Source organism: Talpa occidentalis, unplaced genomic scaffold (genome assembly GCF_014898055.3).
Source record: "Talpa occidentalis isolate TD23 unplaced genomic scaffold, MPIMG_talOcc4v2.1 talOcc4.3, whole genome shotgun sequence".
Lineage (NCBI taxonomy): Eukaryota > Metazoa > Chordata > Mammalia > Eulipotyphla > Talpidae > Talpa > Talpa occidentalis.
Window position 1 is genome coordinate 81363062 of NW_023603184.1, and position 26987 is coordinate 81390048.

Sequence of the window (26987 nt, forward strand, 5' to 3'; positions counted from 1 at the left end):
ACCCACATATTGTATCCACAGCCCCTCAAAGGTGAAGTCCACAAAGGAGGTGTGCCAGGCCATAAGAAGATGTATTTACATATAATCCAAATCTGAATGTTATAAGAAAACTGATCAAAAGGTCTGATTGGGAGCTTCTCTTTTTCTCTTCTTTTTTTAATTTCTAGTGCCAGATAATCATGCCCTTTTAAAATAATGCTTCTGTTGTAGAGCAACCCCGATACAAAACGGGGTGCCTGACTGTGGGTCCTCACCCGTGCGCTTAAAAGGACTTATCAATGCTCTACTGCAGGCACACGCGAAAGGTTAATAAAAGGTTTATTTACAAGGGAAGGGGAAATGAGGAAATGTACAGCTCTGGGAGAAAATTGGGAGACAAAGTTTTAAATGAGTCCTACCCAATCCGCCGATCAGGAATCCCAAAATGGCACTCTGAGAGCTGGCTGCAAGCCAGGAGCCGTGAAGCCAGGAGGCGAGCTATCGCGAGCCAGAGAGCGCCCAAGGCCCACGTGTTTGGTTTTTATATCCAACCTGGCTGCCCAACTCCACCCTCAGGTCCCAGCCACCCTCCCTTGGTGGTGATGGGATTTGTCTTTCCCAATGTCTTGATGGCTTTAGTCTGGAGTGGGGGTGGGGTCCACAAAGCCTGTATGGGATTAACTCAGGACATCATTTCCCCCTAACAATTCTAGACCCCAAATCATGCTTACTGAAGTCCAGGGCAAAAGGGAGGCTGTCTCCTGAGCTTATATGGGTAGAAGGTATGGGAAAAAAAAACAATTTTTGCTTTATTTCTTTGTTTTATTTATTTTTTAAAAGATTTATTTGTACATATACGAACTGGGGTACAGGCCAGAGGTTGGGGGATGGGGTGGGTAGGTGAGAGGATTCACCAGAGAGAGTGGGGAGCAGAACAGGCAGATCTACTGAAATACACTGCTGTGGGGAGCAGTGGGTGAGATAGGAGAGGTCTGCTATGCAATGTGGGTTGCTCCCTGGCTGGCCACCTCGTGCTGCAGTGGCTGTGAATAGCTTCATAGTGCTGTCTTTAACCCCTGTGCCACCAGGGAGGCCCTATTTCTTTGTTTTATAAGAGTTGAAATGCTTTCTGCAAGAAGACAGAGAGAAGTATGAAGACAGTAGAATTCAAGTGCGAGGCAATCTGTTTAGTCTGTGGCCCACTTCAGCTAGAGTTGCATCTCCGTCTTCAGAGAGGACTTACTGTGAAGCTTAACTTCATGCACTTAGACTTAGGAGTTGCTGGTGTCCATGGGGGATGAGGCTGAAGCAAAAAAAGCATCAAAACTTTCTCAGAGCTGCTCATCAGCCCTGGACCCTCGGCTACAAAGCACACATGCCCAGCATGAAGTCTCCAGGAAGACTGCTTCCATTCCTGGGTTGAAGTCCACACCCCTAAGGAAAAATCACATATTTATAACCAATTAAGAAATTACAGTCCCATAAAGGCTCACTTGCATCAAGCTTATATCTAAAATTCCTTTATAGACAAGTGAGTTTTCACATTGATTTTTAGTAATAAACCAATTACAGGTGCTTACCACATTGCTAAGATACTAAATAAGATTTAACTGGAAAGTTCAGTTAAAAGGGCAACAGAAAAGATAGCACGCTCTTTCCATTTGTTCCTGATTTACCACTTCTGTCTCTACTCTCATTCCTCGCAGATCTTTGTTTTCTGTTTCCTTGATTTTTGTTGTTTCATTTTGCACCCAAACTAGCTGCCTCCTTTTACTCTTTCATTTTCTTATTTTGTTTAGGGAACCTTGTCTTCTACTGGGAATATAGAAGAGCACTATTCTTAATGCAGGACCTTTATTTGCTTTATTTGTTGCTCTGTTCTTACCCTTCAGACCATCAAGCTCCATTCTTTTGATTTTGAAGACTTTCTAAGACAGTGGGGGTGATGTTCCAAGGTTCCCAGATTTGGGCACTGCCCCCCACTGCCCACAGCAACTGCAGGGTTGTCCACTGATTCTGTGTACCACCCACTTTCCACCTTTTCTTAGAGGGATCAGACAAATGACTGAGAATTCCGAGAATCATAGAGTTGGAGACTTAAAGGTGGTCTTCACTAATTTCTCTCAGGATGGAGATCTGCTTTAATACATCTTAAAAGGACTGGTTCTCTCACCTCTTCCAGGAAGCCCATTCCATAGTTGTTTAACATCTCATACAAGTCAGGGAGTGGGCTGCAGTAATGAGCAAAATTGCCTTAGGGAATTTGGATCAAGTTAAGGGTGGCAGAATATGCAACCACCAGACATGGCACTTCAGCATTTTGATTATTTTGATCTGTATGTACTTGAAAAACAGCAAATGCAGGTAAAAACTTTCTCTGAACTCCCTTATGTGCCTAAAGACAGATCCTCTAAAAGGAATTCAGTTGCCATCATTCCCCTTCCTGGGAATTTTCTCAACCAGGGAAGATTGAGTCTTGTCACAGTAAAGGACAAGCTTTGTCCAGGACATGCCCAGACAAGCTTTGTCACACACCATCTTCCCTCTTATCACTCATTTTTAGCAAGGTCCATTCATCATTCCTGAAAGTCATGAATTCACCCCTGAAGAGACTTCATCCTCTTTCCTTTTCTCTGTTATGATAGTATTTAACATTTGATTCTAAGTCACCCCTTTAGATATTACTTTTGTTCCTTGGAATTAATATAAACTTGCTTCTTTTTGTCTTATCAGTCTGTCATTTATTACAGGGGTCTCAGCCAAGAACTCAGAAGGATAGAAGGAAAATTAGTTTTCTTCCCCAATGTAATTATAGAACAATTAATAATCATTGTTGTGTTTTTTTTTTTTTGTTTTTTTTGTTTTTTAATTAATTTATTTATTTATACAAGCACTGGGCACAGTCAGAAGCGCGGGAGGGTGAGAGAATTCACCAGAGCCAGAGCGGGGAACAGAACAGGCAGACTGACGAAGAAGTACACTGCTGAGGGGAGCAGCGGGCGGCAGGAGAGGTCTGCGCGCCATGCGGGACCCTCCTCCGGTGGCCGGGGAGCAGTCGGGGATCGAACCGACACTGCAGAGGCTGCAGGCAGCTTCGCAACCCAGCGCTCAACCGCTGCGCCACCAAGGGAGACCCTCATTGTTGTGTTTTGAACATTTTGTCCCCTCCCATCTCTATTAGTTTGAACTGAAACCCATATGCATGTCACCTACTCATGCTCTCCTCTATCTATAGAAATTCAAAAGGGTATTATTCTTTTTTTCATTCATAGCTAGCTCTTGGGGACAGTAAGTGACTTATTGCATATTCCAGGGATTCTATTTCTTTAACTCCTACAGTCCTGAGTTTTGACAATTGGCTGATTCACAAATGCCTGTGTCCATCAGGAATAATAGTCTTTGTCATGGCTGCAGGGCATTAAACCCAGAGAAATAAGCTGTGACCCTGACATTGCAGAAACTATTGACACCCAATCTATCACTCCCATATTTTGAAGAGTAGATGAGATTAACATTGTAAGGTTTCCAGAGAGAAAAATGGCATGAAATACCTGTAGCTATGGTCAGGCTTCCTGCACCTCTGTTGTTTGCCCTCTGCTTCTTTAAATTAGTGTGAAATCTCTGATTTCAAAAGAATTTCTTATGGAGAAATTTTTTAGGGAAGGTGGGAACCTGAAATGTAATGATTAATATTAATTTATTAATTTTAATATTAATTTGATATTTAGTATTTTAATACTGGAAAGATACAAAATACATAAATATGATTAAGTGGTGACCTATAGGAAACATAAAGGCCATGGATAGGAAAAAGAACTTTGCAATGTGTAAGTTTTAGGTTGATTTGCTATTGCATCGTTGAATACATTAGTTATTTGCAAATGACATTATATTTAAAAATAATTTTAAGATTCTTACCACTTTTCTGATAATGATTAAAAAATAAAACAGGAAAAACATTACAGGATATAAAAAGATTTTTTGCTACCCGTTTTGAATTGCACAGTTATAAGAATATCCTCCAAAGAGTTTTAAAACTTTGCTTATTGTATTCAACCAAATTGTTCCCTAGGAAAAGCAAAATTAGTTATAAAGTTTGTAGTCAAAACCATGAATAAAAGAAACAAAATGAACCTCTTCTCTTCCCTTCCCCTCCAAAACAAACAAACAAACAAACAAACAAACAAAACCACTTCTAGGTTTGCAGGTGAGACACCAGCCTTCTGAATCCTCAGACCTGTGATTTGATCTTAGGGTAGAACAAGAGAAAACATCCTTTATTATCTTCCCTCTTAGATACCCTGTTAACGTGCAATGCAATGGAATTTGAGATATAGAATTATGATTCTTCAAGCCTTTTGTGATATGTTTTATGTGTAACATTAGATCAAGGTATAAAAAAATGAAAAAATTTATATATCTCATTATGACTGATAAAAACATACTAGTGTTAGAGTTCTGAGTTCTAATTCCTGCTGTGTTCCTTTATAAGCAAGTTGTTTAACTTCTTAAAATCTTGGTTTCTCCCTTTATAAAATGAAGATGATGATAACATTTATATATCAGGCTTGTTAAGTAAATGGAATGATACATTGATATTTTAGACCCTTAGCAAAATAATGCTACATACTAAAGGCTCAACAAATGTTAGTCATTATTTTGTCATGGTTCAGAATTATAAAATAGCTGTTATTATTTTAACATTACATATTACAATAATGGTTCTTAATATCTTAAGCTATAATTGTTACATGGAGTTTTATCTACTCAGGTTGTTTTTTATGTCTGCCCAGCATCCATCACCTAGCTTTGGGTAGCAGCACACCCATTCACCCAGTCTCCTTCTGTGTGGGTCTGTTGTGCTAACCCCAACACCAATTCCAGATGTGTATTTAGAGCCCGGCTTTCTAATCAGCATTGTCCAATCTTCTGATAATGATAATTGAGTCAAACATGAATTTGAGAACTAAGTTTGTTCTATAAGATTCAATTCTGGGTGTTGTAAGACTTCTATTTATGTCCCATATTCTTCCCCAGAACTTCATATTAAGTTGTCTTTTATTTATTGTGTGGCTAAAGCTTCTGTGTCACCAAGTATCCATTATAGATTTAGGTAACTGCCCCTCCAATCAAAGGCTGTTTACTCTTGCTCTCCTGTGTGCCCCTCTCTAAGTCAAGCAAATGTGCCCTCCAAAGCACCCCTTGCCTACTAGGCCACACAGTACCAAAACCCTGGGATATTTCTGCCAGACAGCTTTCTGTTAACTTTAAGAGCCTTTGCTGCCTTCTTTCATAGGCTTATCTTTAGGGAAGAAGAAATAGACTTCAGGCCAGAGTTCCCCATTTTACAGTGCCACAAGTATAACATTTTTGCAGGTCCTGCAAGTTTTGGAAGATGCCTAGGGCCACTAATTAGGAGAAGCCTTATGAGCGAAGCCAAAACAACTACAACAAAACAAACAAAAAAGCAAAAAAAGACAAAAGGAGAATCAAGGAGCAAAGGGAGAGTCTAGATGACCCCCTTTGAGTTCTGGATTCAATTGTCTGTGAAACGAGACTGATCCTTGGACTTAAGAGTTCCTGAAGTAAAGTGAGTTTTGGCATATTTTCTGTCATTTGTATCTGAGAGAGATCTATCTTGATATCCTTTTCCTGCTATTTAATGCTGCACTGATATTTCTTTATCTGTAATCATATTTCACTTGTATTATTCAGAATTTTATTATATTCTCTATTTGTTAAATATCTGAGAGTTTTTCTTCCTCAACTAGAATTCTAAGGACATTCACAGCTTTGAAAGAGGATAGAGTTTTGACTCACTCTGATGTAACTGACTGTGTGATCATGGATAAGTTAGTGATACTCTCTTGATCTTCCCTTTCTTCTTCTATAAAATGGAAATAAGGTTATTTAAAGTTCTAGGATTGCTAAAGGGATCATATGAGATAATTAATGTAAACAGTCTAGTACACTCTAGGCATTCAATAAATTCCTTTATCATTTCCTTGAGGGCATTGGTTGTATGAGTTAATCCCTAACTGCTGTTGCAACTACAGAAACCCAATCTAACTGACTTAAGCAGTAGGGTTTTCAGAGTTTTAAAAGTGTCAGAGTATCTCAGACAGAAGAATGTAGTCACGCCTAGGAAAGCTAGTAGCAGGACCTCAAAAATTAATTCCCTATCCTACTCTGATTGATAGCTCCTTCTATTGCCAGTCTTTCCTGTTGCTGCAGCCTGGTTTTGCCTCAATCACAGGTCCGCATGAGACAAGACCATGACAAACATGTTTTGTTTGTTTTTTTATTAAAAAAAAAATTACTTATTTATACATACAAGGGCTAAGTGTAGGCCAGAGACAGAGGAGTCACCAGAGACAGAGTAGGGAGCAGAACAGGCAGATCTACTGAAATACACTGCTGAGGGGAGCAGATGGTGAGACAGGAGAGGTCTGCCATGCCATGTGGTCAGCACCCCGGCTGGGAATTGAACCCAGGCCATCTAGTACTGAGGGCTTAACCCCCAGACCATCAGGGAGGCCTGGGGCCTGATGTTTTATTTCCTTTACTCAAGAAAGCACTCATTCTGAAGTGGGGTTTTGCATTTTTATCTCAACTTCCTTAAAAAGACTGTGATTTTCTTAACCTGGACAAATCAGCAGGTAAAATTCTATTAACTTAATACCTTCCAGAGTAACCTGATGTTGAAATAAGGGAAAGGAGAATTCCCAAAAAATAAAAGGGTAGGATTCCATAAAAAAAGAGATACTAGGTTAGCAAAACAAGTGGCTTTAGGCTCCAGGAGTGGCTGTGGCTTTTGAAAAAATTATTTTGAACTCCTTCCCTTTGAACAAAATGTTGACTGCCATGTTAGTGTACCATAAATACATGACCAACTATTTCCATGGTCAGTCTCTAGTATGGACCTGCAAGTAAGGGCCTGAGTGGTTTTCAGCATGGCAGTGGGAAAATACCAGCAATAAGACCTGACCTCTTAGCCCCTTAATATAATCCCCAGATTCTTCAACTCAAATATTTATCAGGGCTTCTTTAAATGTGACCATGTCAATCTTTAGTATATGGCTGTTATAATGTTGATATGGACACATTATGTATGAAAAATGGTTAGCTCAACATTTGCAGTGACTGATTGTCACGCATTAATAATTTGACCATCTAATTAAAATATAATGCAAGAGGATCCCAATCCACAACACAGAATGACCTAGAGAATGTCCTGTCATTGAGAGGTAGGCAGGGGATAAGAAAGGAATAACTCTGTGACAAGTTGTTCACTTTTACGTTCATGTGACTTAATGTAATTCAGATCTATGTGTCCCAGTCTGGGGATCCTGCCTGGTAAGAATTCCTAACTTTACACATGGTGTATGTTTTTATGCACGCCTTTAAGTTGCATTGACTGTGAGTATGTGGCGATTGAAGAAAAATGTGTGAACTTCAGGTACAAATCATTGACACTTCTTCAGCTCCTAAAAATACATCATCATCTCTACACCCCAAACTCACCTCTGAAGGCTAATTCCTAGACCAGAGACTCTACTTCACCAGAGGGGTGTGTTAGCTCAGAAATTTAATTGCAAAAAGTTTCCATGCTTAGTTCACTTTCTACTTTACAGGGACCCTTATCAAAAAAAAAAAAAAAAAAAAGCATTCTAAATCAGAATTAGTTAGTGATCCAGGTCTCTAAAGCCTAGGGACTGGAAGAAAAGATTTCTTAATTACACCAGCAGGGGCTTAGTTTCTATTCTTAGTGCAGCTGGGTAATTCGGTTATGATTGTGACATGTTCTGTTTCTGCATTGGCAAGGCCAGTCTTCAATTCATTAGGAGATGGAGCGGGGAAGTGGAGGGCTCACAAGTTTGATCTCTTTACTGAATGGATGAAATACAGCCTTCTCAAACAGTGAGCCAATGTAAGTTTTATTGTGCAATGTGTTAGGCCAATCAGATTGAACTGTTTTTAAAAGATGTGATTATTAAAAGAGGGGATAACTTGATAAGAATTTGGAGACTTCTTATTTCCTATTCAGTGACTGTCACTACACACCGCTCATTGAGTGGTGCAGATTGGAGCTTCCACGCTACCCTGAGGGAGGAGCAAGGGATACTTGTCAGAGTATCTATGCTGCAGAGAAAGTTTCTAGCTGAAATCCAAATCTGAGAATGGAAAATCAAAGTGTCATCATTTGCCAATAGGAGCACCACCAACATACTTAATTTTTAGAGAGGGGGGACTAGTGTTAGGAGTCAGTCTCCAACAGTATCTCTTTCTTGGTGTGAAAGTTATTTGTTCTGGACTACTGGAAATTTTTATATGAGCCAATGTTTTTGTGAAAGTATTTGATTTATGACTTTTCACTGTCTCCAATCTTCTGAAAAGTATGATAAAATATAGCTTAGTCAGAAAATACAAATTTCCTTTTAATAGAGATAGTTGGTGAGTTAAATGAAGTGACCAAATCCTTTTAATTGCTAAACGATTCAGTTTAAAAATATGAAATGATGTAAAATGAGGGTAAAAACGAAATAGCTTACCATCATGAAGTTAATGAACACTACGCAAAAATTAGGTTCAATCCCATCATTTCTTTTCAATCACTAAGATGTCTGATTCATGTGACAATATTGTTCTGTAGGAAAAAAAATGAACAAAAAATCTATTTAAATAGATTCTTACTTGTTTTCTGATCATACTACTGAGAACAAAAAAGCCATAAAACCTTGTAACACAGAGCAAAACCAAACAAAACCTTATCTTTCTGGTAACCCTGGTGAGTTGTGTCAAAGTGGGATTAAAACAAGAAGGTTATTTGTTGGCAAGAGAATTCTGGAAAAGTGACTGAAAGTTTGCATCTTGCATTCATATCTGGTCAAGCTGCCTTATCACAACTCATACTTTCAAGCTGGAAAACTGCTCTTTCTTTGGTACCTTTTCTGCCAGAATCCAACTCTAACAACAAAAGTTTATAAACAATGAAAATTCCAGCTGGTTGACATCAGCGTCACAAAGCTTTCTCTTCACACTGATACAAATATTTACCCTGAGCTCTGGCAAAGCTTTCCTTACCCATGTCACCCTTAATCATACATTTTTCCTTGATTGAGTTATGCTTTCCAGTACGTGATTTGCTCTGGTTTACTTTTTAACACATCCCAGAGGCTTCGTCAAAATCAACTCTGGGCTGGCCATGTCATTTGGTAGCTGCCAAACATGTTATTGAGAAGGAACTTGGCAAATATCAAAACAGTCTTTCTAACTGCTCTAATAAATGTGTTTGTTCTTTTTGACCACCATTTACTTTTCAGGTCCCTCATATCCATAAAGTGATGAGCCAAGAAAGTAAGTGAGATGAACTGCGCCCCCTTTAATCCATTCCCTCGAGGTAAAGTGCTGGTTTCTCTTCCAGGCACCTTATTGCAAAGAAGTTGAAAACTTAAAAGTTTTCATCAATGACTCCTTAGTTCCTTCAAGAAGACATAGGGTTATTTTCAAAAGGTTAAAACAACAGATTGATGTATTTTGTAACCGTAGTAAAGATGGCTAGAACAAATATTTGCCACACCAAAGTGACTTGTGAAAGGATTAGCACACAATATTGCAAATATTTCTATAAAGCTTCCTTTGCCAAACAGGAAAAAAAATGGGTTTCTCTGCACAGGGTGCTTGCAAAATCCTTACAAAATGCAGAGTCTGGGGGAGATTAAGTAGGTGATGGTACCTGATCATATGCACCTGTGTATACTTAGATTTATGTTGAGAAAAATCATATCATGATACTATATATATATGCCATGTACCTTCCTTCTTGAAATGTCTTGCATTTTAATTCAAGTTAAGTAATCTTTTGGGCCAGTTTAAAAATTTATTTCCAAAATAAGATAGTGAATTCCCCTGGAGGTGGGAATTCTGTTATTGATGTAACTATTGTTTTTGCTATATTCCCCATGGGGCATGTATGTGTATGCACACACTCTCACACACACTCTCACACACACTCTCACACACACTCTCACACACACTCTCACACACACTCTCACACACACTCTCACACACACTCTCACACACACTCTCACACACACTCTCACACACACTCTCACACACACTCTCACACACACTCTCACACACACAATAGACCTCCTCCTCCTCCCACTGAGGGGAGCAGTGGGTGGCAGGAGAGGTCTGTGCGCCATGTGGGACCCTTGCCGGTAGCCGGGGATCGAACCGGTACTGCAGAGGCTGACGGGCAGCTTCGCAGCCCAGCGCTCAACCACTGCGCCACCAGGGCAGGCCTGACTTCCACAGCATTTAACCTCAACTTATCTTCTATTGACTGTGTTTCTGTAACTGGGGGGGGGAGAAGGAAGGCGTGTGACGGAGGGAGGAGAGAGTATGCAAGCGCGTGCTAGCAGTGGCTGGTGTTGGGGAGCCATGGTAACATATATATACACACACATGCATGTACACACATAATAATTGTGCATCTCTCAGAAAAAGAAAACAAACAGCAGGTAAAGGTGGTTACCTGACCTAGTTAATCTATTTGGGCTTCTTAGGAACTGAGTTTCCCGTTACGCAACCTTCATAAATGTGTGTTCCTCGGTTGTTAGAGTTTTGATTATATAGAGGAGAACATGCCCACCCGTGAACCACCAATGATTTCACAGTGGCGAGATGCAAGTGATGGATTGTAGATTACTCTTCTCATGCACTTCCATCCCTATCTTAATTTGAGATGAATTCTTCATCATGTGCTTGTAGGGAAGTCACAGAAGGGAAACTCCCAGGAGTTCCATTAATCCTGGGAGCTTGAACAGAGGCATACAAATCTGGTTGTACTAACTGTTGTTTCTACCAATGACTTTGGAAACTTGATTTACACTGGCCTGGCCGGCATGGCTGTACCCGAGTGTAGTGCCAGTGATGTTCACAGCAAGGTCCTATCCAAATTCTTCCAACTGCTGCATAGCTGCGGTTTCTGCTTCTCACTTATGCTTTCCTGTCTATATTTCAAAGATTCAATTTTCAGTTTTCCTAAACCTTTTATGAGCTGTCTTCTGTTTTCCAGGAAGTCCTGTTTATGTTACCCGAAGTCACTGCCTACTTCTTGCAATAAAGAGCCTTGCACTATTTCTTATTTGTAGCTTCTTTTTGTGTATGTGTGTGTGTTTCTTTCATTCAGAGGCACTTACTTTGAAAGTTGTTAGTGATTGTTAGTAGTTATATTTTCAAACTTTGTGGTCTCAAATTTGGTGGTGAAAGTATGATATTTAGTCAAAACTGTGCATCACCTCTCCAACGGTGTCACTGCCGAACACTGTGGAACCTGTTACACAACTCCCTCTACCCCCACCCCCGCCAAGGATTTTTATGATTCACATGTTTGAGTATGTTGAAAACATAAAAGAATTATTTTTGATCCACACCATGACTTTCAGAAAATTACAATATCTGTATGTCTTCCAAAGACCTATAAAGTCAATAAACCTAGTTAGAGATGACACTGATGTTCTATAAAAACATGGCTTGTACTCTGCTTTTCAAGTAATTATTTTTAATTACATGCATACACATACTTCAGTTATTGCAATAGATCTACCTATGAAAATACTATGTGCTCATTTGCTTTCATGCATACCGGATGATTGTTTAAGGGTCCATAGTAATCATTTGAGGAATAGTTTTCTATACATTTGACTATATACAGATGTAGCAGGGAAGATAGTAGCAAAGTCAATTGTGAAGAGGCAAATACTGTTTTTGTGATTTCAGTTTTTAGAATGTTCAAGGCAATGTTTACATCATGAGATTATATCTGGTTAGACCTATTAAAATAGAACTTCCAGGAGTGGGGAGCAGCCATCTGTACTGTAAAATCATGCCCAGGAGGTCTTTGAATAATCAATCAGATTTGAAACCACTGATTTGGTCTATTTCATTGTCTAAAATTGAAAAGCTTTCCCTCTCCCAAGGAGACTATTTCATCTTGATAGAAAACTTTCCAATTTTTTTTTTAAGCTTATCTTAGGCCAACCTAAGTCATGATGCTTTACAGGAACAAAATAAAGTGAGGCTGAGCATAGGACATGGCTGCAATGTTGCCATTAGCTTGAGTCTATTTGAACTCATGAGTCTATCTGACAGGCATGGCGGCTCCACTCCCTCTTACCTATAGTCATATGATGGTGTCTTGCTGATCTTTACAACAACAGTCTTGTACTGGCACATTTCAGGTGCTCAGCACTAGTATGTTGCCTTTAAAAAATTAGAACATTCACCAACAGTCCAGATTTGTCTTTTTAATTCATCCAGTGGGTTCTTAAATTTACAACATTGATTTAATCTCCTTTCTCTTTGGGTTTCTTAGTAGCATTTTCTTTCTCCCATCTCTAGCTTTGATATCCCTTCATAGTTCTCATTTCTTTCTTTTTAAGATTTATTTTTATTTATGCATACAAGAACTGGGTTGTAGGCCAGAGGTGGGGGCTGAGAGGATTCACCAGCCACAGAGTGGGGAGAAGAACAGGCGGATCTATTGAAATACACTGCTGATGAATAACTATAAGAAAGTGAAAATCAAAATCAACAAAAAACTATGAAACAGACACTTTTTTGGGGGTGGGGGGCGGGAGGGGAGGGATTGGGGTCAGAATGGGGAGGTTGCAATTGTATGGGGAATATAAAAAAAAATTATTATTTAAAAAATAAATAAATAAATAAATAAATACACTGCTGAGGGGAGCAGCAGATGAGACAGGAGAGGTCGGCTGTGTCATGTGGATCACCTCCCTTGCCGGGGATCGAACTCATGCCACAGTGGCTGGCAATAGCTTGACAGCACTGAGACTTACCCATGTGCCACCAGGGAGGCCCCATAGTTCTCATTTCTTAATGTTTCCCTTCTCCATTTTCTCTCACAGACTCAGTCAATCAATCATCTGTCTACACCTCAACTACAAGAACACTCTGAGTCTAGTGTCTCCAGTAGACACCGAGTTCTAGTGTAGAAGCCCTCTCCTCAGGCTGCTCCCAGACCGTGACCCATGCTGGCAAAGCTGCTGCTCCCATGTGGCTGCATGTTTCATGAGGAGAGCTACTAAAATGCAGGCAAGCACAAAGTCTTAATTGCTTGCTAGTGGGCACTCAGCCAACATGCTGTTAGCAGAATGAAACCCAATCTTAAAGAAAAAGTGCTGAACCCCTGCTCTGGATCACCCAGGCTCATATGGAAAGCACGTGTTTGTTGAAGAGATTTGGGCATGATGATTTTTTTTTTCCTACTCTTTTGCATGAGGATGTCAATCTTTGGCCTGCTTAAAGTAATAATCCTGGTTGCCAACAACTTCAAGAGGCAACTCTGTACCTCCTCTCCCAATTTATGACACAAACAATTAACATAGTCTCACTTTTTTGTTCCCCTCTGAAAACACTACTTTCAATACTATAAAGAACAGCTACATGGATATTTTGAGACAGTCATTGTCTGGTTCTGCTTGATAAATATTTACTTTTTGCTAATTAAGCCTTAGTTTACTTATCTTTAGTTTGGGACAACAATAATGCTTTTCTGAGATTAAAAGCTCTTGACAGTCCCTATCACAAGTAAAATGTCCAATAAATGTTGGCTTGCAAAATTATGGGTAAAAATAATAGTCTAGTAGCTTTCTCAGGATGATAGCATTTCAATATGTAATATTAAAATTTATCTCATGCCTTTTGGTATTTAGGGTTTTAGTCTTTTTGGTACAATGTATTTAGTATACATCTGATATGTATTTATATTTTTTTTCCTAAAAAGTTTAGAAATCTCTCTTCATATTATAGGTATCACAGAACAAGCAAGCAAACTGTTAAAAAAAAAAAATAATGGTCCCTGGACTTCTTGTTTAAATTGCTTAAGCCTGTGTCCCTCTTCAAACCATAGAATACGGCAAACTTTCCATCACTATTAAATGGAGAACGTGAGCTGAGCATAAACTTTATTTGGTCATGCATTACTTCAAAAGATGGATATTCAAATTAATCATGAAATTCTACAGTGCTAGAGTAAGTTTGCATTTTTCTTTGAGTATTATGCCCTCTGAAGAGCTTGTAATAATCCTTTGTCACATATCTGTCTACAAAGAATTTTATCCAATGACCTAGGGGCATACCTATTAGTACCAAAACTCTCTTCCCCATTTTTTCTAGGAATGTTAGATTATCTTAATGCAAATAGGATACCTGGTAATCCACCTAAAGTATTCCAGAATCCCTCCTAGGCATATAAAAATTATACCCTTTATAGGATATGTATTTGCTAAAATAATAAATGAAAACTCCAGAGAAGCAATGCCAGTGGTTTCTGTTGAGTTCCTATAATATTAGTCTATTTGTTGATGCAGCAGTTTTTAGCAAAGCCCTCATCCAGAGTTCTCATTAATATATCAGCAACTTACATATATAAGTACTATATATAACATTAAAAATTACATTTGTCATTTTCTTGGTAAGAAAATCGAGCCAGATTTGATGAGAAAGACATCATCCATATGGTAATTTGATATCTTCAAAAATCAGGGTAGGCCATTTAAATTGCTGAGTCCAATAAAATGCCATTAAAAATATCTTATTCTCTTTCTCCTCAACCAATTCTAAACCCAGGAAAGGGTTACAAGAAAGCCTGAACAGTGTCTTGTTTAACTTTGAATCAGATATGGCTCCATTTATTTCTTCAAAAAATGGTAAGAATTAATTAATATTAATCTATAATCACATTGATGGGAAAATTAATGGAAATTTTAATAAAAATATAACCTTAACAGGATTTGAAGTTGTCCTTTAGAATATAAAGCTAATACTTTATACACTAAGAAACTAGTCTTCTGCTACCAGCTGATGAAATTATAAAAATTAACTGCAGGATGATTCTCCTTTTGTTCTTTATGCATAAGGGAGCATTTTGAGAACTACAAAGAAAAAAGGCATTAAAATAACTAAATTTTGAAATAGACCAAGCCTTTTCAATATTTCTATACCTTTAGAATATAACTTGTTTTAGGAAATTATATGGTGTTTTTTTCCTCCAAACATCTTATCCCTTTTCTAACTTAGAAAGTTTTTACATATAATTTCAGAAAAAAGATCATTCTACATAAATAGGTCCAATTACTTTGGATTTCATGTCACTAGAACTACAAATAACAAAAATAATTTTAATTTGTCACACTAATAAATATATATTTCTAATTCTTAATATATTTCGGAAAATTATTTAGTGTGGCATATATTTCTTAATTTATATATATATAGGCTGAAAATTAGTACATATTAAATTCACAAGCATATTAAACATGTATTTCCTAAAATATGAAAATCACGTCTTTTTTCCTATGTACTTTTTTCTCTACACTATGTAAATTCAACAAAGTAGTTCATACATAACGGTTACTTATTAGAAACACATGGATGGATGAAAATTTAGCATTTTTTCAGTATTTATTGAATGTTTGTAACATTAGGTACTCTGCCTTATAGAAATAAAATGCTATCTGTAGTCCAGACTATTATTTTTGCTATTGTATCCCTTTTGTGCTTATCAATATTTCAGTGCCAATACTGAATGTTAAAAGCTATTTTTCCTGGCACTACATCAGACAGAAATCCTTATCAGAATGTACTTCTTCATAACTACAAAATAATGATAACTTTATAGTGATAACCCTAAAGCAAACAATATATTCTGAAATCCCTTTTAAATTATCAAAGAAAAAATATTATAAAAATGTAGTAAATAGACTTTCACCATATTGTGGTAATGTGAAAATTGATAATTCATGTATACATGGTTCCTCTATGCAAAGTAGAATTTTTGATTAAAATAATAACCCCTAACCATATACCTAATAACAGAATTGACAGTCTTCGCCTGATAATTAGATCCAGTAGTGGACATTAACAATGATGCAACAGCAGTGATTCTGACTTATTATCTGTCTATTATTACAAATCATGTTTATAATCAGTGATGTGGTAAATAATTGTGTTCCTTCCTTCCAACTCCTTGATTTCTTGGAAGTCTTTATTCCAAAAGCATAAAGGGGTAACAGAAGTAACTGAAAACATCAGATTCTAGGAGATAATAGCTTTTGTCATGAAATATTCCTGAGTTTATATCCATTTCTTAATACTAGGCAGAAAGTCACCCATAGCTGAAGGCCTCTAGGATCAATGGCATCCAATCCTGGGGTCTAGAGGAAACTGCAGGAGACAATTTCCCTCAACAGACACTTGAGGTCTTTCTCTCAAGGCTTCCCTCTTTTATCATTTGACTCTAAATATTTCACATTTATTTTCTTGTTGTCTCTATAAACTGTATGAAATAATATTGCGTATGCAAAATGCTTACCCACTGTAACCATCACATCAAAATACAACGCATGAACTAAGCCATGGGGAAAAAATGCACACCCTGTATCTAAAAACTAATAAAATTGTGTTACTGTGAAAGCTATGCAATGTAATTTCATTGATTAAAAGAATATGTATATGCTTAAAAGTTTATTCCTATAAATCAGTGACTCTCCACTGCAGAGACATTTTTGGTTGCTGCAGCTCTTTGGAGATTGGGTACTGGCTTATAGTCAATAGAAGCCAATGATACTGTGAAACATTCTATAGTTCAGGAGACAGTGCTCACAACAAAGAATGATCCAATACAAAAGCATCAGCACCACTGAGATTGAGAAACTCTGCTTTTCAACCAGTTAAATGTGGCTAAATCCTACTTAATGTAACTCATCTTCAATTTTCTATGTCATTTCTCTCTCTACTAATTCAGATGAAGGAAAAAATTTATAGTACAATACATTTCTTCAAAATGAAAGAGCTTATGCACTACTTACTTTGAATGCAATATTGCTGCGCCTAAGAGTACAGGAAAATGCCAGACACAGTTGTTCAATGTTCACCACTGTCAGCACTCTACCACAGATACCCCATCTGGCGCAGCCTGATATGGATAATAATGGTGGAGTGTTCTTGCTGTCTTGACTGTAGTCATTACTGTGATGTTATTTTAGGACTAAGTAGTGTTTGCCCGTTGGACCATAAAAGTGTGTCATGTAAATACAGGTTTTAGAACACACAATAGTCTGTCCATGTGTAGAAATATGCAGAAAAAAAAGCCTCATAAAATGTTTCTTAATAGTATTTGTTGGGCATGTGAAGTAATTCCTTTTCAAAGTTAAATCACTTGGAAAAAAAGGGGCTTCTCTTTTCACAGACCCCGTAAGTAATTGTACTGCATTATACATCATTCATATGTCAATGCAAATTTTGTTTTTAAATGGAAGGAGTTTTGAATGACATGGTAGCAAGCAAATGCCCACATTAACCAAACCTTTTATTTATTTATTTACTCTCACCTGAATTGCTCTGTGAAATTGAATTGGGGGTAGAAGGCTAGTATTTATGTTGCCAGCAACCTCATATTTGATACTTTATCCTAGAATTAAATTCTGAACACCCAAATATCTCATAGAAAATCAATTCTTAATGACAACAACCTTCAACAAAAAATCCTTAACAATAGTTGAGACATATTTCTCAGTAGATAGTATATTTCTATTGACAGCAAGAAAACAAAGTGAGAAATATAAAGAGCCAAAACAGTATTTAGGAATTCTATACTTTAAATTCTAGGTAGAAGTGCTTATTTAGAAATGTATGATTCCATTCTTACATACTTGACATTTATGCTTTGTTGAGCTTTCTTCCCCTAGTCCTATAACAGTGATGAAGGTAATCTTCCTGAGATCAACTTATAATAATGACAGAAAGTAAGATTTATAGTTATGTAAAATGAAACTGTCCACATTAGATGAAATGACTTGATGATACACAGGATAATTGGAGTTAGGAAATGGTAGATGGCCTACAGAATTTCTGATGCTTCTCAGAACAAATCATCTTACAAAATGAAGTGTCTATTCCTTCTGATATTCACAGACATTTAGAGAATTGAGAAATCTAAAGAATTATTGGAACTTTACAAATACTGTTTCATCTGCTTGGAACATACTTTGTTCCTCTCACTTGCTCAACATGTCTCTATTGGGACATAATTTGAGCTGCCATTTTTCTTAACCTCCAAAATAGATTTTCTTCTCTGTATATTAAATTATACCTTAATATACTTTTTTGTGTGGCATTAATTCAACATTGTGGTTAATTATTTTCTCATGTCTTCTTTCTCAGTGAACCATAGCCTCCATGAGTACTTACTGTCTGATTCATTTCTATACCGCAGTGAAATAACACTAGTGCCCGCACCTCAAGAATATATGTTTGGCATTCTAATCTTCTAAGTTTGTGATTAATTCCAATTGGTCTGCTTGACAGTTCCATTCAATAGGGCCCAGACAGAAGTCATGACCTGTTCCCATCCCACCTAGATTCTCCATTAATCCTCTCATCTCACACAAAGGATACTTTAATGCACTTACTGGTCAAGCCAGAAAGTTGGAAGTCATTCTTCAAATCTCCCTTTTTTTCACCTTATGGTTCTAAATCATCACTGAGTCTTGTTCTCTGAATGTGCTAAAATGTATTTGAGCAAGTATGTTCACATCACTTCTCTGTAATTGATTACTACATGTATCATTCAGGGTGCCAATAAAGAGTGACCTGCACAGAGTAGGTCAAAACATATTTATGAGGTATGGAAAAGTTTGTGGAAACCAACCAGAAATACTTCACAAGCGTTGGACAGAAGCAACAGGAAGTTGTTAACAGTGGAGTGTGAAAGCACAAGAGGAAAGTGCTCTCAGGAGCTTAAGAGGAATACTCCCTGGTCAGAACTGCCTGAGATAAGCCATGGCCTTTGATGGAGAAGCAGAAAAAACTGAAGGCACAAATGGAGCAGGAGGAATCAATACCCAGCCTCCTGCTGCTGCCATGATGTCTACATGTGGCATCTCCCTTTGACTAAACCAAAGTGGACGTTAGAGGACAAAGGAGCCCCTTGACATCATTCTTTGTTGATAGATTTTGGGGTCCACAGAGCATGGAGGAATGGAGAATATTCCACACAGCAATTTTCCCCTAGTTTTTGTGGTTTGTGCTGTGACCTGGAATACTGCAGTGCTCTACTAACTGGTTGCCCTGCTCTCTCTCTCTCACAAGCACTTTCTCCAGTCTGTTCTCTACATGGGATAGTCAGTTCTCTTTTGAAATTGAAACCTGCATCAACGTTTCCTGCTTAATGTTATTTGTTTCTTTATATCCCCAACCTTTTTTTTTTTAAATGCATACTTATAAGGGTTATTAATCTTCAAGTTATTCCTTACTAGGTTGAGTTCCATGAAGGTGGGCACCATCTATTTTCATTTCCGAGGCAGCTATTAATGTGACAAGAACATAACAAGTACTAAATAAATAATAGATTGATGAATTACAGAAGATAGATTTAAATTTCTGAAAGCAAACATGATTCTAATATTCTAAATTAAAGAAGAATAATTATTGGAATAACTAATTCTTTAGATATAAACAGAATGGGCAAAATCAACATTTACCCTTTTAATTAAGATCTTATAAATCAATGAAGAACTTGCAATGTGATCATGAACTGTGTTCCATGCTCAAGGCTGCCTATGTTGTTTAGTTTTTATGACCTGTTTTCCTTTCAGATATCTAGTTCAACCTGATTTTGGACATCAAGTATTTCTTTTTAAAGCTCAAACATGAGTCACTTTATGTTGAACCAGTTTACATTCAATGTTGCATTTGAAGAGAGGAAATTTTTCCCAAGGAAGTGCTTTAATGCTTTTTCATTATCAGATACTATGGAAAAGCAAATTATTTTCTACAATTTAAACATTTAATATTTTTGCATATTTAACAACTGCCTTAGGAATGAGGTCATTTTCATTGAGTATTTTAATGGTAACTTACTTTTTATTTGGGCCAGAGGACTCCAATGTTCTACATACCTGGCTCTGATATTTTTCCATTTCTTTACTGATAAGATTTTTTTTTAATATCTTGTTTCCATACCATTTGAAGTAATACCATTGTTTTCTGATCTGTATCATGTTTATATACATTTGATACAGATCTCCCTGTTCTAGTACTAAAGCAGTTCTGTATTTGTGACACATTCTCTAACACCACTTTTCCCAAAGATTGTTCATATATGAAATTCTACTAATTTGATAGATAAATAAGGACATTAATTAAATATTATAGCATCTTGAATCATGAATAACTCTTGTGATAGCTTAGCATTTTGATGAAATTATTCAATAAACTTATGTGATAATTAAGGAATGTGTACATGTATGTATGTGTATATGCATTCAAAGATACTTATGTATCTTCATATAAGGATAGAGATAAATAATAGCTACATATTTTATGTTATTCCCCTGCTTAACAATGAAATACAAGTGGAATTTCTAATTTACTGAAAATAATTGTGTAAAAAGCAATTTGTTAGACAAATTCTCTTATCTTCTGCATATAATTTTGAAAAGGGCACTAGCTCTAACACCTAATCTCCAGTATTTCCATTAACAGGCTGCTCTCCCCTGTGTCTGTATGCATTAACATCCATCCTAGGTTGTAATCAAATATTTGTATAATTATTCTTGGCAAAGTTAGAGGTTGCAAACCACAAGATACATATAAAGCTGTACTGGCATGTTTTCATTAGTGAATGTATAAAACCTGGGGTATTTCTCTATTAGAGTACCCAATAGGTAGATTCCATACTTAGATGAGTATCACTAAGATATTAAAAATATATATAATTCCAAATCTTGATTCTTAATTATTCAGTCCTAACTCTTTCAAGACTCTGTCAATATTGATGTCTTTTGTAACTCTCCCCATTTGTTCTACTATGTATGTAAGGCCTAGATACTCTGGTTTATTCTACAATTCCTTAATAGAGTTGAAGCATATTCTCATCTTTCCAGTCTGATTATATTTTCCACAAGAACATGACAATATCTTATGTCCCTGGCAACTCTCACAATTCCTAACACCATTTTGGCCATCAAACAACCCATTTAACAATGCTGGAGGAAAAAAAAAAATTAATGTAAGCCTGTGACATTTTCCTTAAGGAAATTTTAAGATCATTTACTTTGGTGACCTATTTTTCCAGATCTTTATTCAGTGTTAGATGTGACCCATACACATGGACTGCTAATGGGAGCAATAAGATTACTATTTTTCTGGTTTATTCTGTTAGTTGATGGTATCAGCATCATGATTTCAAAAATGAAAAGAAGCAGAGTTCTGCAGCCAGGTGTTTGGAGTAGAAGTCACCCCACCCTGCTCTGCCTGTGCACAGGAAATGAGGAGGGGAGAAACTGCCAAGTAAATGCAGAAACCCCAAATATAAGAGTCAAAGACTTCTTTTGACTTTACAAAGATTTAAAGGAGCAAATAGTTTCGACCTTAACCTGTTCTTGATAATAAATGCACAGTGAGCATTGGAGCTCTGAAGACATACCTGTCTACATATCCTTTTCTTACAAAATTTGCACTACAGTCTTGGGTAATATGCTGGGTTTCAAAATAAATCCAAATGATAAGTTCTGAATAAAAGCAACATTTAGGGAAAGTTGCTAAATATGGTGAATAACATTAATACATATTAATACTCATCTACAAATCTTAAAAGGAGATGTTTTCCAACATTTTTATGATGTTATGGTTTTACTCTATACTACAAAAATATATTTATTTATTTAAAGATGTATTTATTTATGCATACAAGAACTGGGGTATAGGCCAGAGATGCTGGGGGTGACAGGATTCACCAAAGACAGAGCAGGGAACAGAACAGGCTGATTGACTAAAATACGCTGCTGAGGGGAGCAGCAGGTGAGTCAGGAAAGGCCTGCTGTGCCATGTGGGTCACCTCCCTGGCTGGGGATCCAACTCATGCTACAGTAGCTGTGGATAGCTTCATAGTGCTGAGACTTAACCCCTTGTGCCACCAGGGAGGCCCCCAAAACATATAAAGGCAATACTAGAACTGTCAAGGACCTGTTCATAAGTTTGAGAGGTACCTACAATGGGATGCTGACAGTTTCAATTTCTGTGACATGAAAAATTATCAAGGAAATGTTACTAGTTCCTCAGAAACTCAGTCAATATTGATATCTTCTGTTGATCTTCCCATTTATTCTATGACAACCCCTACCTCTGCAGGCACTCAGGGAGTTCCACAAATACCCTATGGTGTAAATATCTTGAGCTACAAAATTAAGGAAGTGACATCAATAAACAAGTTTTCCTGTATTTCCTTTGCTTCTGTGTAGAAATTAAAGCAAAGCCTCAAGTTTTGAATAAGACACACATATTTGAAAATCCCAAATCTAATAAAGGATTTTGTAAGGAGGGATTTAATAGTATCTGCTAAATTACAGTTAGATGTTTACTAAGGATTTGCAGCCTAGGTGAGTTACCTCTTAAGCAGGCCTTCGGATTTTACTAGGTAGGCTTCGCAAAAACACTATATTCATGGTGCTGATATATTCCCTAAAATAAAGTTTTCTGGGTCAGCAAAGAATTTGTATAACCGAGGTAGTCCTAGTTTCTCAAATTCTACAAATTTAGGCATAAGTAAATCAAGATTAACTTTACCTTTCTATATTCTACCCCCTTTTTTTGTTATTCTATTCCTTATAACAATGTCTTTCAAAGTAAAGCAAACTTATCACCAATAAGATGATTTGGGGCAATATAGGAACAGATTTTATTATTTAGATATTGAAATAGTTGAACTTTTACTTTAACATGTTATAAACAACAGAAGCAATGCATTAAAAACACTTTACAAAGGGCCTCCCTGGTGGCGCAAGGAGTTAAGCACAGTACTATAAAGCAAACCTCAACCTCTGCGACACAAGTTCAATTCCCTGCTAGCCAGGGAGAAACCCCCATGGCGAAGCAGAAATCTCCTGGCTCGCCTGCTGCTCCCCTCAGCAGTGTACTTTGGTCAGTCTGCCTGTTCTGTTCCCCACTCTGTCTCTGGTTAATCCTCTCACCCCCTGCGTCTCTGGCCTGTATCCCATCTCTTGTATGCATAAATAAATAAATCTTAAAAAAAAAAAAACACTTTAGGAATATAAGCAAAAAGCAGGTAATATAAATATTTTAAATTTTGAAAATGGTTGTTTTAAAGTAAGATATTAAATAAATACTACTCCAGGTGGCAGATGACACATAGTTATGAGGGGAAAAAAGTCAAAGTAGAATATAAAATTTAAAATTGGGGAAACACTGTCCATGGTACTCATACTTCTCATTCTCAAAGACATAATCTCATTTTGAACTCAAGTAAATCTATCACCTTTTGAAAGGTTCTAATATTTTCATCTCCAATGGCATTATATTGCAAATCAAGATGTTTACTATATCACCAAATTTGATGTGAACTGCTATATGATTGCAGGAAATAAATCCAGTGAGATATTTTGCCTTCCACTCCCTCCATCAGAAAAAAAACAAAAAACAAAAAACTGTTAATTCTTTTTTCTAAAGTATGTCCATCTACATATGTTCTGTAGTGTTTTTTTTTTTTTTAAGATTGATTTATTTATGCATACAAGAACTGGGGTATAGGCAGAGGTGTGGGGGGGTGAGAGGATTCACCAGAGACAGAGCAGGGAACAGAACAGGCAGACTGACTGAAATACACTGCTGAGGGGAGCAGTGGGCGAGACAGGAGAGGTCTGCTTCGCCATGTGGGACCCTTGCTGGCCGGCCGGGATCGAACAGGCACTGCAGAGGCTGCGGACAGCTTCACAGCGCGTCGTTCAACTGCCTGCGTCACCTGGGGAGGCCCACAAAATTATTTCTTCTCTAAGGGCTTAGTATTTTTTCCAGGAACAGCAAAACTTAATTGGGAAGAGTTCAACAAGTATTGGATTTCAAAAAGAAACAAGATAGATTTTTTTATCATTGCCTCTCAATGGGTTCAGGGACCACTGTACAAATAAATACATATCTTTCTGACTAACACAGAGGACTGATAGAGGCAAGCCATGCAGACACAAGAGAGCCTATCACCTACTCCTCTGGGGCAATGGGAAGCATTTCACTTTTAAGTGAAATTCAAAGATTATCTGTACGATATGATGGATTTTATTTGCTTAGTATTTCATGGTAGTATCACTAGAAAAAAAAAGTTTATTTTTACTAGGTATTCTATTAGAATTTATACATTAAGTACAGAAAGCTTATATAATTGGGGGAAGCATTGTTATTTCAAGTTTTTGCCCCAGATGTTTCCTTGGTTGGTATAGCAAGTTTTGATTTGGAAACACTTCACAGACGAATACTATAATGGACCAAGGAAGGGAATAATAGAGGAACTAGAGAATTAAGGAATGAAATAAAATAATAGAGAGTTTTAGAGAGGCACATGCCATGAAATTTGTAGAAAGACTAGATCTTATGGTCTATGGTCTTATGGTCAATGTTACCACTTGAGTATTTTCAGTCATGTAAGAGTCTAAGTACATTCAAGAACTGGAATGTTTAGTTATTCAATCTTAACTGGTTTTCAGTTCTCTCACACAAATTCCCACTGCAGTCTTCATCCTGAAGAAAAGTATTCAAATCCAGCATTTTGAGGGGAATTTTGGAGAAAGGCTTAATTTGTTTTCTACCAAAGCAAAACCTGTTGTGTCTAAGTAATTTATTTAATATATGATTCCAAGAAGAGGAAGTGAAGGAACAAGAATGATTAAAGGAAAGACACAAAGTAAAAGTGTATCACTGGGATACTATTAGGGTTTTCCTTCCTTTATAGTCATTGAGAAGCCCACAGGATATCCTTGAAATACAGGAGTCTGGAGTTTTCTAAGCACTGACTCATATTTCCATCACTTTGACACTCATCCTCAGAGATATTAACTCTTTTCTATTCATGGACTATACTTATATCTGGGTGAGTGGGTCCCACATTATCAAAAACATCTTTTGACAAAAAACAGACTTACTGTGGATGCCTAGGGTGGAGCAATTACAGCTTGAAGCTGTCATTAAATAGCTAAAATATGACATGGGCTATCAGATACAATATGGATCCCAGAAGTAAGTTAGAATTCATAAGGTCATCACTGTATGATACATTATGGAATTAAAGAATGTGCAGTAGGTCATGGAATGAGTTAGTTCAGCAAAAGCAAAAACTGATAAATTGCATATAATTTAACATAGTGACTAAATTAAAGCTCAGGCTATTGAAAGTAAATGAAAGGGTGATTTGAGGCAATGGTCACCTCTACATTTATGTATCTCACTAATCAATCAAAGTTCCAAAGATTTTTTTCTCACTTCTCCTTATAGAATTATCTCCTTATAGCTCACTGAATCACAACATGGTATAAGCAGTTAATAAATGTCAATAATTCTTTCTCTAAACTAATAAATAGCTACTATTGAGCATTTTTCAAGTGTTGCCACTCTTCTAAGGATTTCAGCTGTGTTAACTCATTTAATCCTAACAATTCTCTGAGGTAGGTGTTATATAACCCCCATTTTAAAGATATGAAAATGAAGGCACAATGCAGTTAAGTAACTTGCCTAAATTCCCAGCTGGTGAGTGGCCACATTGGAATTCAGCCCTGAGAGCTGGGGTGCAGCCCAAACTTTTAAACTCTGCACATTATTCCTCTTGGGACAATACAAACTTCTTAAATCAAGATCCAAAGTCAGTTACAGAGCTAGTTTATTATGTTGTAACCATTTTTTTTTAAAGATACCTTAAAATAATTTTTGTTTCAAGGTCACAATATAAATTTTAAAATGACCTAATATGCCTCCCTCAGATATATATGCAAAATATACTTTACTTAAGAATCTATTCATTTGTTTTAACATTTAACAATACAAAAAATAGGTCAAGCACCTTTGTTAATTAACTCTATTTCATTAAAATTATGACCTCTGGTTTAAAATGCCTTCACTCTTGTGTGTTAAATTTATGTGGATGGTCCATAAACACTCCCTAATTAGTCACATGTGTATTCAGATGTGGGCTTGTGTGTTATAAACTAACACTGAAGTGTATAAGGAACTGTCAGTCAGATCAAAAGTCAACTGAAAATCATCCCATTTGCAAAGCTGAGAGCCTGTCACAGTTAGTTAGTCATAAATGTTTAAAACAGCAACCAAACTTTTATTCTAATTGGGTATGAGTTGAAAGGCAACTCACTTTGATGTCTTCGCTTTTATCATTTGTATATAGCTGAAAAACTACTATTATTATTTTTTTAAATCCCTCCTTGGAGTGGTAGACATTACTTGGTTCTGAAAATATACAGGTAGATCAATCTATAATTGCAGGGCCTTATACAGTTTCCAGTTATGCCTATAATCTTCCACGTGCCAAGGTTCAAAAGTAAAATTTGTCCCTCTCTTTTCTCATTTGATCTCTTTCTCCACATATTTGAGACTCAAGACATAAGGAATTCATCTTTGCAATAATATTTTGGGGATCATCATGTAAAGTGTAGCATTCCTACTTTTCTATTTCTCAATCTTCAACAGAAGCAAATCAAATGATAGATTTGTTTTACTACTATTATCCAATTTATCAGTAATATTAAGTGACATCATGACCCTATTTTAGAGATTTAAATATTGAGACTTGGAGATAAAGTGGCTATCAAACTTCAGAGCAATCCATTTGGCAATATTGTGAAAATCATATATATATGTATATTTATACACACACACTAGTATATTATATATTTAGTATAATATATATTAGTATAATATATTAGCATAATATAATATTTAGTATAATATATATTTCATATAATATGCTAAATATATATTTAGGATATTATTCTAAATAATATGCTTTTAAAAATTATATATTTTTATCCTAATTTTAATTTGCAACAAATATGGTGGCCCTTAAAACAATTATCCCAAGTAGTAAAGTCTTCAGGTGCCACAAAATCTGAATTCTTTCCAAGCAA

General features: G+C 36.6%; 1 long non-coding RNA gene across 2 annotated transcripts in view; it reads right to left on the minus strand.

Moving 5' to 3' along the window:
* Nucleotides 1–796: 796 nt before the first annotated feature.
* Nucleotides 797–26987, minus strand: part of LOC119254747 (uncharacterized) — a 93800-nt gene continuing 67609 nt past the window's right edge. For both annotated transcript variants that reach the window (XR_008553552.1, XR_005127340.2), the window contains exons 2-4: nt 8532–8626; nt 3531–3651; nt 797–1413 (exon numbers count right to left, since the gene is read on the minus strand). This is a non-coding gene — a long non-coding RNA (uncharacterized LOC119254747). The remainder of the gene's footprint in view (nt 1414–3530; nt 3652–8531; nt 8627–26987) is intronic.